Source organism: Schistocerca nitens, chromosome 1 (assembly GCF_023898315.1).
Source record: "Schistocerca nitens isolate TAMUIC-IGC-003100 chromosome 1, iqSchNite1.1, whole genome shotgun sequence".
Taxonomy (NCBI): Eukaryota; Metazoa; Arthropoda; class Insecta; order Orthoptera; family Acrididae; genus Schistocerca; species Schistocerca nitens.
The window spans coordinates 1,172,625,903-1,172,640,553 of record NC_064614.1 but is presented as its reverse complement, the minus strand read 5'-3'; positions in this window follow the sequence as shown (position 1 = coordinate 1,172,640,553).

The following is a 14,651-nucleotide window of genomic DNA, read 5'->3' as shown; positions in this document are numbered from 1 at the left end:
TCACGACGATTATAGACGAAAATGTCATATGAAATCCTGTCAAATAGCTACTACCTGACCACGCAGTCGACGGAAATGTGGAAATAAATCGGACATAATCATATTGATGCAGTTGTAGTTTGTAACACAGAATTTCCAAGCAAACGCCATTGATGTTGCTCATAGACCAAGAATTAATTTATACATGTTCTATGTTACAAATGTGTCCTGAAACGACTACACGTGATTTCAAATGACACAACTGATACTTTTTGATGATGAAATCAACTAGAGCTTGTAACAGAATGCAAGGATGCTGAAAGGGGTGTCATGTGATATTATCTAAGGGAGTCGCGCTTTGTATCAGGCAACTGAGGAAAACCAGCTGGTTTTGCTCAACTTGTAGATACGAATTTGTTATTTCATTTCTATTTTTGATGCGTACGAAATGGACAACAGAAAAATCTCTAGATGCGAAATAAGCTGTTTCTGCTCGTTTCGTGATGTAAAATGCAGCTAATTTATTTTAAGTGATACTGGCACACTGCTGGATAAATTAAGCAGTCCACATGAACACAGTAGATGTAAGTCGTACTTTGTAAAGACCCTGGGAAGTAAAATTACTTAAGGTCGCTTATCCAGCAAAAGCTAATCAATCTTTTTTGTATTTTACATGGTTACAAATAACATAACAGCTGTTTTGGGAACGCCAGAAGGAACCATTTTTGCCAAGTTGTTAATTAAACCAGTTAAAATGCTACCCAGAGCATTACGTGGCAGATTAATGAGTAGAAATGTACTGAATTCGTAGGTAAATAATACATCACAAGAAACAACTGTCATATTGATGCAGTTGTGATGCCATGCTGCGACCTCTATTCTTATCTATGCTTTCATTTCAGAAGGCAAACTAAGGTGCATGACATGAACGGAAGAAAAAATGGTTCAAATGGCTCTGAGCACTATGGGACTCAACTGCTGAGGTCATTAGTCCCCTAGAACTTAGAACTAGTTAAACCTAACTAACCTAAGGACATCACACACATCCATGCCCGAGGCAGGATTCGAACCTGCGACCGTAGCGGTCTCGCGGTTCCAGACTGTAGCGCCAGAACCGCGCGGCCGAACGGAACACAAAGTATACCTGTTCACGACTATTATAGGTGAAAAGGTCATACGAAAGCCTGTAAAACAGCTACTACCGTTCTGCCAGTCGACTAAAACGTGTAAATAAATCGGACTATCAGTAAGTTGTAGTTGGAAACACATAACTGCGAATCAGACGCCATAGATGTTGCTTATCGACATAGGAATTAATTTATACATTTCATATGTTATAGATGTGTGCTGAAACTACTTCACGGTGATTTCAAGAGAAACAACTCATATTTTTGCATACTTTTTGAGTAAAAAGCTAAGTATAGCTTGTAAAAGAATGGAAGGATGACGAAAAGGAAGACACGAGATGTTTTCTCAGGGAGTCGCCTGTGTATCAGGTAATTAAGGAAAACCGGGTGGTGCTCCTAAACTTGTAGATATTAATTTATCGTCATTTTTTTTTTATTTTTCAGTTGCGAATGAAACGCACAAGAGAAGAAGCTCAAGACGTAAAGAAAGCTTATCTGCTCATTTCGTGACAAAAAAATTCACCAAAAAGTGATACTTGCACATTGCAAGATAAATTAAAGAATCTAAATCATCACACTACATATAAGCCGTACTTTGTCAAGAAAACTGTCAAGTAGAATCTCTTTTATGTTGCTTCTCGACCAGAAGCTAATCAAATTCGTGTTTGTATTTTAGTTGGCTACGTATGTGACTACATCTGTTTTGGGAATGTCAAAAGAAAACATTTCTGCCATCTTGTTAATTGGAAGTGATATAAACCGTTTAAAATGCTGGCCAGCGCATATACTGGATTCGTGGGTAAGTTCTACTTCACAAGAAATAACTGTTATGTAGACGCAGTTGTGATGCGGATTCTGTGAACTCTAATCTTATTCATGCTCTCGTTTCAGAAGGCAAAATAGGGTGCACGAGGTAAACGCAAGCATTCATGCCGATCAGAGATGAAGAAGCCATGTGAAAGACTGTACAATAGCGACCGCCGTTCTGTGCAGTGGAGCGAAATGTGGAAATGAATAGTATCATAAGTAAGTTCTAGTTTGTAAGACGCAATTTCCAAGCAAACGCCACAGAAATTGCTCATCTACCAGAAATAAATTCATACAGTTCCTATGTTATATATGTGTGTTGAAACGACTTCAGTGGTTTCAAGTGAAATAACATACTTTTTTGCATACTTTCTGATTAAGAGGTCAACTAAACCCTGTAAAAAATGCAAGCTTGTAAAAATGGCTCTGAGCACTATGGGACTCAACTGCTGTGGTCATAAGTCCCCTAGAACTTAGAACTACTTAAACCTAACTAACCTAAGGACAGCACACAACACCCAGCCATCACGAGGCAGAGAAAATCCCTGACCCCGCCGGGAATCGAACCCGGGAACCCGGGCGTGGGAAGCGAGAACGCTACCGCACGACCACGAGATGCGGGCGCAAGCTTGTAAAAGAATGATAGGTTGACGAAAGGGGAGACCTGTGATATTATCTGAGACAGTCGCGCTTTCTATCAGGTAATTTAGGAAAACCGGCTGATTTTCCTCAACTTCTAGATACTAATTTTTCGTTTTCTCTCTTTTTCATATGCGTACGGAATAGACAACAGATATACGAGGTGTGGCTAGAAAAAAACCGGACTAGTACTGGTGAAACAATAAAACGAATGCAATAAGGCTGAAAGTCGCGTGGCCTGTCACGTGACTCTCGCTCCGCCTACTGCTCGAGTTTCATCTGCCTCCTGCACTCAGTCTGCCCGTGGCGTCTGTTTTAAGTAGTTGACGTTTTGTCTGTGCGTCGGAAAATGTTGAGTGTACAGAAAGAACAGCGTGTTAACATCAAATTTTGTTTCAAACTAGGAAAATCTGCAAGTGAAACGTTTGTAATGTTACAACAAGTGTACGGCGATGATTGTTTATCGCGAACACAAGTGTTTCAGTGGTTTAAACGATTTAAAGATGGCCGCGAAGACACCAGTGATGACACTCGCACTGGCAGACCATTGTCAGCAAAAACTGATGCAAACATTGAAAAAATCGGTAAACTTGTTCGACAAGATCGCCGTTTAACAATCAGAGCAGTGTCTGAGTTAACAGGAGTTGACAAGGAAAGTGTTAGGCAGATTCTTCATGAAAGTTTCAACGTGAACAAAGTGTGTTCAAAAATGGTTCCAAAGTATCTCACAATTGAACAGAAGGAACGCCGAAGAATGATTTGTTCTGACATCCTGGAAAACATTGAAAGTGATCCCACCTTCTTACAAAATGTTATTACTTGCGATGAATCGTGGTTTTTTACTTACGATCCCGAAACTAAACGCCAATCGATGCATTGGAAAACTCCTGGTTCTCCACGACAAAAAAAAGCACGAATGTCAAAATCGAAATTCAAGGCAATGATGATTGTTTTTTTTGACATCAAAGGGATTGTGCACATTGATTGGGTACCAGAGGGACAAACAGTGAATCAGCATTACTACATTAGCGTCCTGGCTACCCTACGTGAGCGAGTACGGAGAAAACGGAACGATTTGTGGAGAAAAAAAGTCATGGATCCTTCACCAAGACAATGCCCCAGCTCACAGTGCGTTGTCAGTGAAGACGTTTTTGGCAAAACACAACATTCCCATCTTAGATCATCCACCCTACTCACCTGATTTGGCCCCCTGTGACTTTTTTCTTTTCCCTAAAGTCAAGTCAGCTTTGAAAGGAACTAGATTTGAGACTATTGAAGCAGTAAAAGAAAAAGCGACGGAAGTAATGTATGGACTTACCGAAAATGATCTGCAGCATTGCTATGAACAGTGGAAAATTCGTATGGAGCGGTGTAGAGACCGAGGAGGAGAGTACATTGAAGGAGATAACATGAAATTGTAAATAATTGTAAATAAATGTTTTTTCCAGCATCAGTCCGGTTTTTTTTCTAGCCGCACCTCGTATTTGAAGACGCGAGAAAAGCTGTTTCTGCTCGCGTCATGATGAAAAATGCAGCTAAATGATGTTAAGTGATACTAGCACACTGCAAGATAAATTTAACAGTCCAAATCATCGCAATAGATGTACGTCGTACTTTCTCAAGAAAACTGTGAAGTAGAATCTCTTTATGCCACTTCACCAGAAAAAGCTAATCACATTCTTTTTTGTATTTTAGATGGTTACTAAGAAGACTACAGCTGTTTTGGGAAAGTCAGAAGAAAACGTTTCTGCCATCGTATTATTTGAAAGGGATGTAACCCAGTTAAAATGGTGCCCAGCACATTGCGAGGCAGCTTAATGAGTGGAAACGTACTGGATTCTTAGGTAAGTCCTACTTCACAAGAAAAAACTGTCGTGTAGACGCACTTGTGATGATCATACTGTCAACTCTATATTATCCGTGCTATCGTTTCAGATGCCAAAATCAAGTGCATGAGATGAACGGAAAAGGAAGTATACCCATTCACGACGATTGTAGATAAAAAGTTATATGAAAGCCTGTAAAAGAGCTACTACCGTTCTGCGTAATAGACTGAAATCTGTAAAAAATCGGACTGGCAGTAAGTTGTAGTTTGTAACACATAATTGGCAAGCAACCGTAATAGGTATTGCTCATAGACCAGAAATTTATTTATCCATTTTCTCTGTAACAGATGTGTGTTGAAACGACTTCGCTGTGATTTCAAATGATACAACTGATATTTCTGCATACTTTATGATTAAGTAGCCAATTACAGCTTATAAACCAGTTATAATGCTGCCCAGGACATTGCGAGTCAGATTAATGTATGGAAATGTACTGGGTTCGCACATAAGTCCTACTTCACAAGAAATAACTTACATGTAAAAGTAGTGACGCCCATGCTGTGAAAATTATTCTTTTCCATGCACTGATTTCAGAAGGCAAAATAAGTTGCATGAGTTGAACACAACAGAAAGTAGACTCATTCACGACGATTCAAGAATGACGAAAGGGAAGACACGAGATATTATCTAACGGAGTCGTGCTTTGTATCAGTAACTGAGGAAAGCCAGCTGGTTTTGCTCAACTTGTAGATACCAATTTATGGTTTAATTTTTTTAAGCGTACGAAACAGACAACTCAAAAATCTCAAGATGCAAAAAAAAAAATACTGTTTCTCTTTGTTTCGTGATGAAAATGAGCCACTGCTAGATAAATTAAAAATCTAAATCATCAGACTAGATGTAGGTCGTTCTTTGTCAACAAAACTGTGAAGTAGAGTATCTTCATGTAGCTCTTCCAGCAAAAGCTCATCACATTCTTTTTTGTATTTTGAATGGTCACAAACGAGACTACACCTGTTTGGGGAAAGTCAAAAGAAAACATTTCTGCCACCTTGTTAATTGATATTCATATAAACCAGTTAATATGCCGCCCAGCACATTGCGAGCGGATTAATGAGTGGAAATGTACTGGATTCTTAGGTAAGTCCTACTTCACAAGAAATAACTGTCATGTAGACGCAGTTATAATGTCCATGCTGTGAAAACTATTCCAATACATTTTACATTTTGCAGCGTGCACTGCAGCTGTAGCGATTATAAGCTAAGTACTGACAAACTTATTTGTGCTCTGTAATACAGTTATTAAATTTAATAGATTTCAGCGGTGTTGCGTGCCGTTTGTGGCGAAATAACGACTTAATAAACTTTTGTAATCGTTCGCTTGCTGTGTTTTATAGAGTTTTCAGTGTGTTGAATTCGTTTAGTAAATTTCGTGCTTTAGTTTTCAACCGGCGTTTATTAGTCTTTCTAGTGAAATATTTGAGTAAAATTTTCATTTAGTGTTTTAACTTCGCTTAGTGTTACAGTGGTCGTTTTAATTTTTTGGTTTTAGCTAATAATTTTGTGAAGTTTTGCTGGTATTGGTATCGGCTGTGTTGTAGTAGTATTAATACAAGTAGCTGCTTTCTTAGTAGGCAGAGAATTTCGAGACCATTATTGTTAGTTCTTAAATAGTTCTACTGGTGTAACTGAACTTTGGTAAAGTAGACGTATAGTTTTTCCAGTAACTGTAAAATTTTACCATGAGTCAAAAGTGTGGGCTCTGTCGTAGGTTTGTGAGTAGTGGATTACGGTGTGGGATTTGTTCAAAGTATTTTCATTGGGGGGAATGCAGTGGGGAAGCCAGTGGTCATTTTAGGGAGATCCTCTCCTGGGAATGTAGAATCTGTAGTAGAAACAAGTTAATAGAGGAGCAGGAGCGTAAGATCTGTGCCCTTCAGGTGCAGTTACAACGCGCAAAGGAGGAACTAGATAGGTTGTGGAGGGTGAAGGGTGGTGGGGAATGGGAACTGGCAGTTGGCAAGAAGGTAGCTAGGAAGAGGAAGTATTCAGACAGTTTTATTTTGCATACATGCAATAGATACGACCAACTGTCAGAATTGAGTGGAGAGGAGCCTCGTGTAGCCGTAGATGTAGGTACCTTGCAGCAGTCCTCAGCAATTAGGAGGCCTAGGTTAATTACAAAGTCTAGCAGAAAGAAGGTTCTGCTGCTAGGTAGTTCCCACGGTAGAGGTGTGGACCAGCAGTTGCAGGAAGTGTTGGGGAGTGAGTACCAGGTCACCAGCATTGTGAAGCCTAGTGCAGAGTTGGCTCAGGTGACAAAGCATAGGGGAGTTATGTAAGAATTTTACGAAAGAGGATCAGGTAGTGATAGTGGGTGGAGCAGGGAACAGTCTCGATAGGGACGGGGAATATGATGTCAGTGGTGACTTGATTAAGATAGCTACTCAAACTGGTGGCACTAATGTGCATTTCGTGCAACTGTTTCAGCGTCATGATCGGCCTCACCTTAATGCGGCTGTTAGGCGCGTTGGGCTGGGGAGGGCAGTGATGGCGGAGGGCATGGATCACATCTCAGTGGTGCCAGTTGGGTCTATCAGTAGATCGGGTTTCACTAGGCATGGCCTGCACCTCAATAGGTATGGGAAGGGGAGGCTGGCTAAGCTTATTATAGGTGACAGTGTAGTGGGTGGTGGTGGTGGTAGTGGTATCACTCATGGAAAAATTCCTGTAGTAGTTGGTGTTAGAGCTGCACCTTTTTTAGACTGAAGTCAGCTGATAGATATACCTGCTTAAAGGAAGTGCCTCTAACTAAGGGTTTACCTCCAGAGGATGTAATGTTTCCAAGTAGAGAAGGAATTAGCATATTTCATCAAAATATAAGAGGTATTAGAGATAAAGTTAGTGAGCTGCTAATAGATGTTAACTCTGAAATTATTGGTATATCAGAGCACCACTTAAATAATTTGATAATTCAGAGGCTTCCTTTACCAGCCTACAGATTATCTGACTGTTTCTCAAGGAGTTCCTTGTGGGGTGGGGGAGTGGCTCTTTACTTAAAAAACAGTATTTCATTTGAGTCCATAGACGTATCACGACACTGCACTGGACAGATATTTGAAAGTTGTGCAGCATTAGTTGAATTTAGTGAAACTAAACTTCTAATTGCTGTTGTTTATAGGCCCCCTAACTCAGACTTCAGAGCATTTTTGCTTAAGCTAGAGAGGGTTCTTGATTCACTTTGTCGGAAGTACCAGAAAGTAGTTATATGTGGTGAATTCAACATTAATTTTGTACATGATTGTGCAAGAAAAAGGATGTTGGTAGATCTCCTAAATTCATATGATCTGATGCAAACTGTGTTTTTTCCAACTAGGGTGCAGGAGAACAGCAGCACAGTCATAGACAATATTTTTATTCATTCTTCATTACTAGATGGGCATTCTGTTAGTAAAAGGGTGAATGGCCTTTCAGACCATGATGCACAAATTTTAACACTAAAAGGTTTTTGTACTCAAACCAATGTCGTATTTAATTACAAACTACGTAGGAAAGTTAATCCAACAGCAATAGAGAGTTTTTCAAAACTTTTCAAGGAACAAAAGTGGCAAGATGTTTATAGTGCTGATAATATAGAAGATAAATACAATGCTTTTCCGTAACACATTTCTCATGCTCTTTGAGAGTTGCTTTCCATTAGAACATTCTAAACTGGGCACTAGCAGTAATGGACAGCCCGGTTGGCTGACTAGTGGGATAAGAATATCATGTAGAACAAAGCGGGAATTATATCAAAATGTTAGTAGTAGTCACAATCAAGCTGCAGTAGCCCATTACAAACAGTATTGTAAGGTGCTTAAAAATGTTATTAGCAAGGCAAAAAGTATGTGGTATGCAAATAGAATAGCTAATTCAGAGGATAAAATTAAAGCCATATGGTCAGTTGTGAAGGAAGTGTCTGGTCAGCAGCACAAGGTTGATGATATAAAGTTAGTTCGCAGTAATAATATTTCTGTTACTGATAAATCAGATATATGTACAGTATTTAACAACCATTTTCTGAGCATTGCTGGTGAATTAAATAAAAATTTAGTTCCTACAGGAAATCATATAAATTTCTTAGCAAATGCCTTTCCGAGATTGACGTCTGAAATACTCCTCTGTGATACAGACAAGAGGAAGATTGAGTCAATAATTAAATCACTGAAGACTAAGGACTCTCATGGTTATGATGGAGTGTCTAGTAGAATATTAAAGCACTGTGCTGCACATGTTAGCCCTGTATTTAGCCATATTTGTAATTTTTCCTTTAGGAATGGTCAGTTTCCTGAGCGACTAAAGTACTCAGTAGTAAAGCCGCTTTATAAAAAGGGGGAAAGGGATGATGTAGATAATTTTAGATCTATTTCTATGCCATCAGTGTTTGCAGAAGTTATCGAAAAGGCTGTGTATGTAAGGTTATTTGATCATTATATATCACACGATTTGCTATCAAATGTACAGTTCGACTTTAGAAGTCGTTTGACAACTGAAAATGCTATATTCTCTTTTCTCTGTGAGGTACTGGATGGGCTAAACAAAAAGCTTCGAACGCTTGGCGTATTGTTTGATTTAACATAGGCATTTGACTCTGTTGATCTCACAATATTGCTCCAGAAGTTGGACCATTACGGAATAAGGGGAGAAGCTCACAATTGGTTCACCTCTTACTTTGGCAACAGGCAGCAAAAGTCATTATTCACAATGTTGATAACGGCTGTGATGTGGGATCTGAGTGGGGTACTGTCAAGTAGGGGTTGCCCCAGGGATCAGTGTTGGGGTCGCTCCTGTTCCTTATTTATATAAATGATATTCCCTCTAGTATTATGGGTAACTCTAAAGTATTTCTGTTTGCTGATGACACTAGCTTGGTAGCAAAGGATGTTGTCTGCAACATTGACTCGGTTTCAAGTAGTGTAGTACATGACCTTAGTTCCTGACTTGTAGAAAATAAATTAACGTTAAATCACAGTAAGACTCAGTGTTTACAGCTTCTAGCACACAATTCAACAAAACCTGATGTTTTAATCTCACAGAACGGGCATATGATTAGTGAAACTGAACAGTTCAAATTCCTAGGTGTTCAGATAGATAGTAAGCTGTCGTGGAAACCCCACGTTCAGGATCTTGTTCAAGGACTTAATACTGCCATTTTCACTATTCGAACGGTATCGAAAGTGAGTGATACTTCGACACGTAAATTAGTCTACTTTGCTTATTTTCATTCACTTATGTCGTATGGTATTATGTTTTGGGGTAACTCTTCCCATTCTAGAAGGATATTTTTGCTCAGAAACGGGCGGTTCGGGCAGTAAGTGGTTTGAGTTCACGAACCTCTTGTCGACCTCTGTTCACGAGTCTGGGTATTTTGACATTGGCCTCTCAATATGTATATTCCTTATTGTCGTTTCTTGTTACCAATATTAGTTTATTCCCAAGAATAAGCAGCTTTCACTCGATTAATACTCGGCAGAAATCAAACCTCCATTTGAATCGGACTTCCTTAACTCTTGTGCAAAAAGGTGTGCAGTATACTGCTGCATCCATTTTCAATAAGCTGTCACTAGGGTTCAAAAATTGCAGCAGTAATCCACGCGCTTTCAAACTGAAACTGAAGAGTTTCCTCATGGGTCACTCCTTCTATTCTGTCGAGGAGTTCCTTGAAAAATTAAGCTGATTCTCATTGTATTGCTGATAGCAATTGCTTAAACTTATGGACTGATTTTCTTTCGGGTTCATGAACATTTATTTTTATCTGTTATTACTTATATGTTATAAGTTCATGTACTGACACGTTCCATGAGCTTGGAGATTTGCTCCTCAATTTGGTCCTACGGAACTTGACATGTAAATAAATAAATAAATAAATAAATAAACATGCTTTCGTTTCAGCACCCAAAATAAGGTACATGCAATGAAAGGAAGATAAAGTATACCCATTCACGACGATTATAGATGAAAAAGTCATATGAATGCCTGTAAAATAGCTACTATCGTTCTGCGCAATCGATTGAATTGTGGAAATAAATCGGACTGGGAGTAAGTTGTGGATTGTAACACAATATTTCCAAGCAAACGCCATAGAAATCGCTCATCGATCAGAAATTTATTTATTCGTTTTCTGTGTTACAGATGTTTGCTGAAACAACCTCACAATGATTTCAAGTGAAACAACCGATATTTTTGCATACCGTTGGTTAAGCAGTCAAGTAAAGCTTGTGTGAGAATGCAAGGATGACCCAAGGGGAGACACGAGATGTCATCTAAAGGAGTAGCGCTTTGAATCATGTAATTGAGGAAAAGAGGCTGGTGGTACTCAACTTGTAGATACTAATTTGTGTTTTTTTGTATTTTTCAGATGCGTACGAAATGGAGACTTGAACATTGTCAAGACGCAAAGAACTCTCTTTCTTCTAGTTTCGTGATAAAAAATTCAGCTAAATAATTTTATGTGATACTAGCACACTGGGAGACAAACTGAATAGTCTAAATCATCATACTCGAAGTTAGTCTTGCTTTGCCAAGAAATCTATGAAGTAGAATGCCCTTATGTCGGTCCTCCTGCAAAAGCTAATAACATTCCTTTTTGTATTTTAGATTATTACAAATTAGATTGCAGCTGTTTTGAGAAAGTCAGAAGAAATCATTTCTGTCTTCTTGTTGAATAAAAGAGGTCAAAGCCTGTTAAAATATTACCCAGTGGATATCGAGGCAGATTAATGACTGGAAATATACTGGATTCGTAAGTAAGCTGTACTTAATGAGCAATAACTGCCTGCTAGAACAAAGCTGTGATATTCATGCTGTAAAAACTAATATTACCTGTGCTTAAGTTTCAAAATAAGCTTCATGAGATGTGCGGAATAGAATGTACACATATTCTTGAGAAATATCAACCCAAAAAGGCATGTAAAATTTCTTAACGTAGCTCCTATCATTCATGCGACAGACGGAAATGTGTAAATAAATCGGACTGGCAGTACGTCTTATATTGTAACACACATTTGCCAAGCAAAAGCCACTAACTTTGGTCATCGACCAGAAATTAATATATCCATTTTCTATGTTCCTTGTGTGTGCCGAAATGACTCACAGTGCTAGCAACAGGAACACTGATATTTTTGCAGATTTTTTAATTAAGAGATCAACTACAGCTTTGTAAACTCCCTCGAGCAGATTGCAAGGCTGACAAATAGGGAGACGCGAGACATTATCTAAGGAAGTCTCGATTTGCACCAGAAAACTGAGTAAAATGACCTGTTGGGGCTCAACATTTAGATACTAATTTATCTTCTTTAATTGTTCAAAAGCATACGAAATGGACAACGGAAGATTCTCAATTTGCAAAAGAAATTGATTCATCTGGTTTCGTAATATAAAATGCGGTTAAATAATTGTAAGTGGCACGAGCAGTGCATTTTAAATTAAGCAGCCGATATCATTCGCACTCGAAGTAAGTCGTACTTTGTCAAAGAACAGTGCAGCTGAATGTCGCTCATCTTTAACCAACTAATCTTATTCTTTTTTGTGTTTTAGATGGCCACATATTTAACTGCAGCTGGTTTTGGAAATTCAAAAGAAAACCTTCCTGTCGTCTTGTTGATTAAAATAAATTTGAAGCGGTTGAAATACTACCCAGCACACTGCGAGGCAGATTAATAAAAAAATGTATTGGATTTGTAGGTAAGTCCTACTCCACAAGATATAACTGCCATGTAGAACAAAGTTGTCATGCTGAAACTCTGAAAACTAATGCTTACGTTTTAGATGGGTACAAAATAGTCTGCGTTTGATGTAAGGAATAGAATGTATGCCCATTCTTAAATTATTGTAAATCAAAAAGTCATTTAATATTCTTTAAAATAGCTCCTCCCATGCTGTGCGATCGACCGAAATGTGGAATTAAATCGGCCTGGCAGTAAGTCATACTTCGTAACACATAGTTGGAAACCAAAAGCGATTGGTGTTGCTGCTCGACCCGAAATTAATTTATGCATTTACTATGTTACAGACGTTTGCCGAATTGACTTCACAGTATTTGCAACCAGAAAACGGGATTTTTTTTAACTAGCTTCTAAAGCAACTTCTTACAGAATATAAAGCTGACAAATGGAGAGACAAGCGGTATAATTTAAGGGAGTCCAGTTTTGTATCTGATAATCGAGTAAAACCATCTTTTGGCACTCATCTAGGTAATAACACATTTTATTTTGATTTTTCAGAAGTGCACGAAATGGACAACAGATAATTTTCTAAACGCCAAAGAATCTGTTTTGTGCTCGTTTCGTGATTAAAAACGCATCTAAATAATTTTAAGTGTTCTAGCACACTGCAAGATTAATTAAACTGTCGAAATAAGTCGCTCTCGAAGTAATTCGTACTTGGAAAAAATAGCTGTGAAGTAGAGTTTCGCTCATCCTGAAAGAACTGATCTTATACTTTTTTTTTATTTAGGTTTTTAGAAATTAAACTCTAATTGGAATGGGAAACTTGGAAGAAAACGTTTCTGCCTACTTGTCGAGGGAAATGAATTTAGACCCGTTAAGATACTACCTAGTTCACGGCGGGGCAGATTACTGTGTGCAAATGTATTGGATTCGTTGGTAAGTACTACTTGACAAGAAATAACTGTTATGTACAACAAAGTTGTGATGATCATACTGAAAAAACTAATCTATGCCTACATTTCAGACGGGTACAATATAGTCTGCATGAGATATGCGGAATAGAAAGTACACCCATTCTTGAGGTTTATAGATCGAAAAGACATGCAAAATTCTTTTGAATACCTCTCAAGATGCTGGAGGATCAATTGAAATGTGGAAATAAATCGGACTAGCAGTAAGTCCTATCTTTGTAACATAGACATTGCAAGCTAATGCCATTGGTATTGCTCATCAACTGGAAATTAATTATCCATTTTCCATGTTACAGATGTGTTCAAGAAGACTTCACAGTATTTGCAGCAGGAGAACCTGATATTTTTAGAGATTTCTGGTTAGGAAGTCAGCTGCAGGCTGTAAAGCGCCCTCTAGCAGAATGCATATGTGACAAAAGGGGAGACACGAGATATTACCTAAAGGAGCCCGTTTTGTATTAGTTAACTGAGTAAAACCACATGGTGGTGTTCATCGTGTAGTTACTAAATTATCTTGGCTTTATTTTTCAGACGCGTGCGAAATGGACAATAGAAGATTTGCAGGACGTAAAAGAATCTGATTCTGCTGGTTTCGTGATTGAAAGTGCAGCTACATTATTTTAAATGATGCTAGCACACTACAAAATAAATTCAACAATCGAAATCAATCACACTGGAAGGTGAGTCGTACTTCTGTCTGGAAAACCCTTGAAGTTGAATCTCTTTATGTCCCTCATCTTACATAAACTAATTTTTATATATATTACATGGTTACAAATTAGACTGAGCTGGTTTGGGAAAGTCAGAATAACAAATCTCTGCTACCTCGTTGATTGGGAGGGATTTAAATCACTTAAAATAGTACCCAGTTCATTGCGAGGCAGTTTAATGAGTGGAAATGTAATAGACTTGTAGGTAAGTCGTACTTCACAAGAAATAAATGTTGTGTAGGACACAGTTACGATGCTCATGCTTTAAAAACTAATCTTATCAGTGCTTACGTCTCAGATGGTTTCAAAACAGTTTGAAAGAGATATGGGAAATATAAAAATAAAGTTATTCTTGACGATCATCTATGAAAAAGTCGTCGAAAATTCTTTGAAATCGTTCCCGACATGCTATACGATCGACTGGAATACGGAAATCAATCGAACTGGCATTTAAGTTATACTTTTTAATGCATAGTTTTACGCAAATAAATTTATGTGGTTATTTGCAATAAGAAAATCCTTCTTCGAGCAAACACTCGTGTGGATGAACTATAGCTTCATTAAATTCAAGTATTATACATACTACTTACTGTGTACACTGATGTTAATGAATACGAGTACATACTCCAAAATTTCAAAAGACTGCACGAGAGTACATTGATTTGCATTTTAATGTAAAGCATGAGTCACTAATCCTGCAGTCAGAGAATACCACGCTTCGGCTTGAGGAAGAAAACGAACTGTCTCAACGACTTTGATAAGTGCTTAGTGAAAAGTAAGTTCTTAGAATATTATGACGTTAAAAGCTCTCTTCGAAAACTTTACAGTTGGGTGAAGGGGGATACAGACATCAGTTTGACAGAGAAAAGACTCTCTTTGCGGAAAA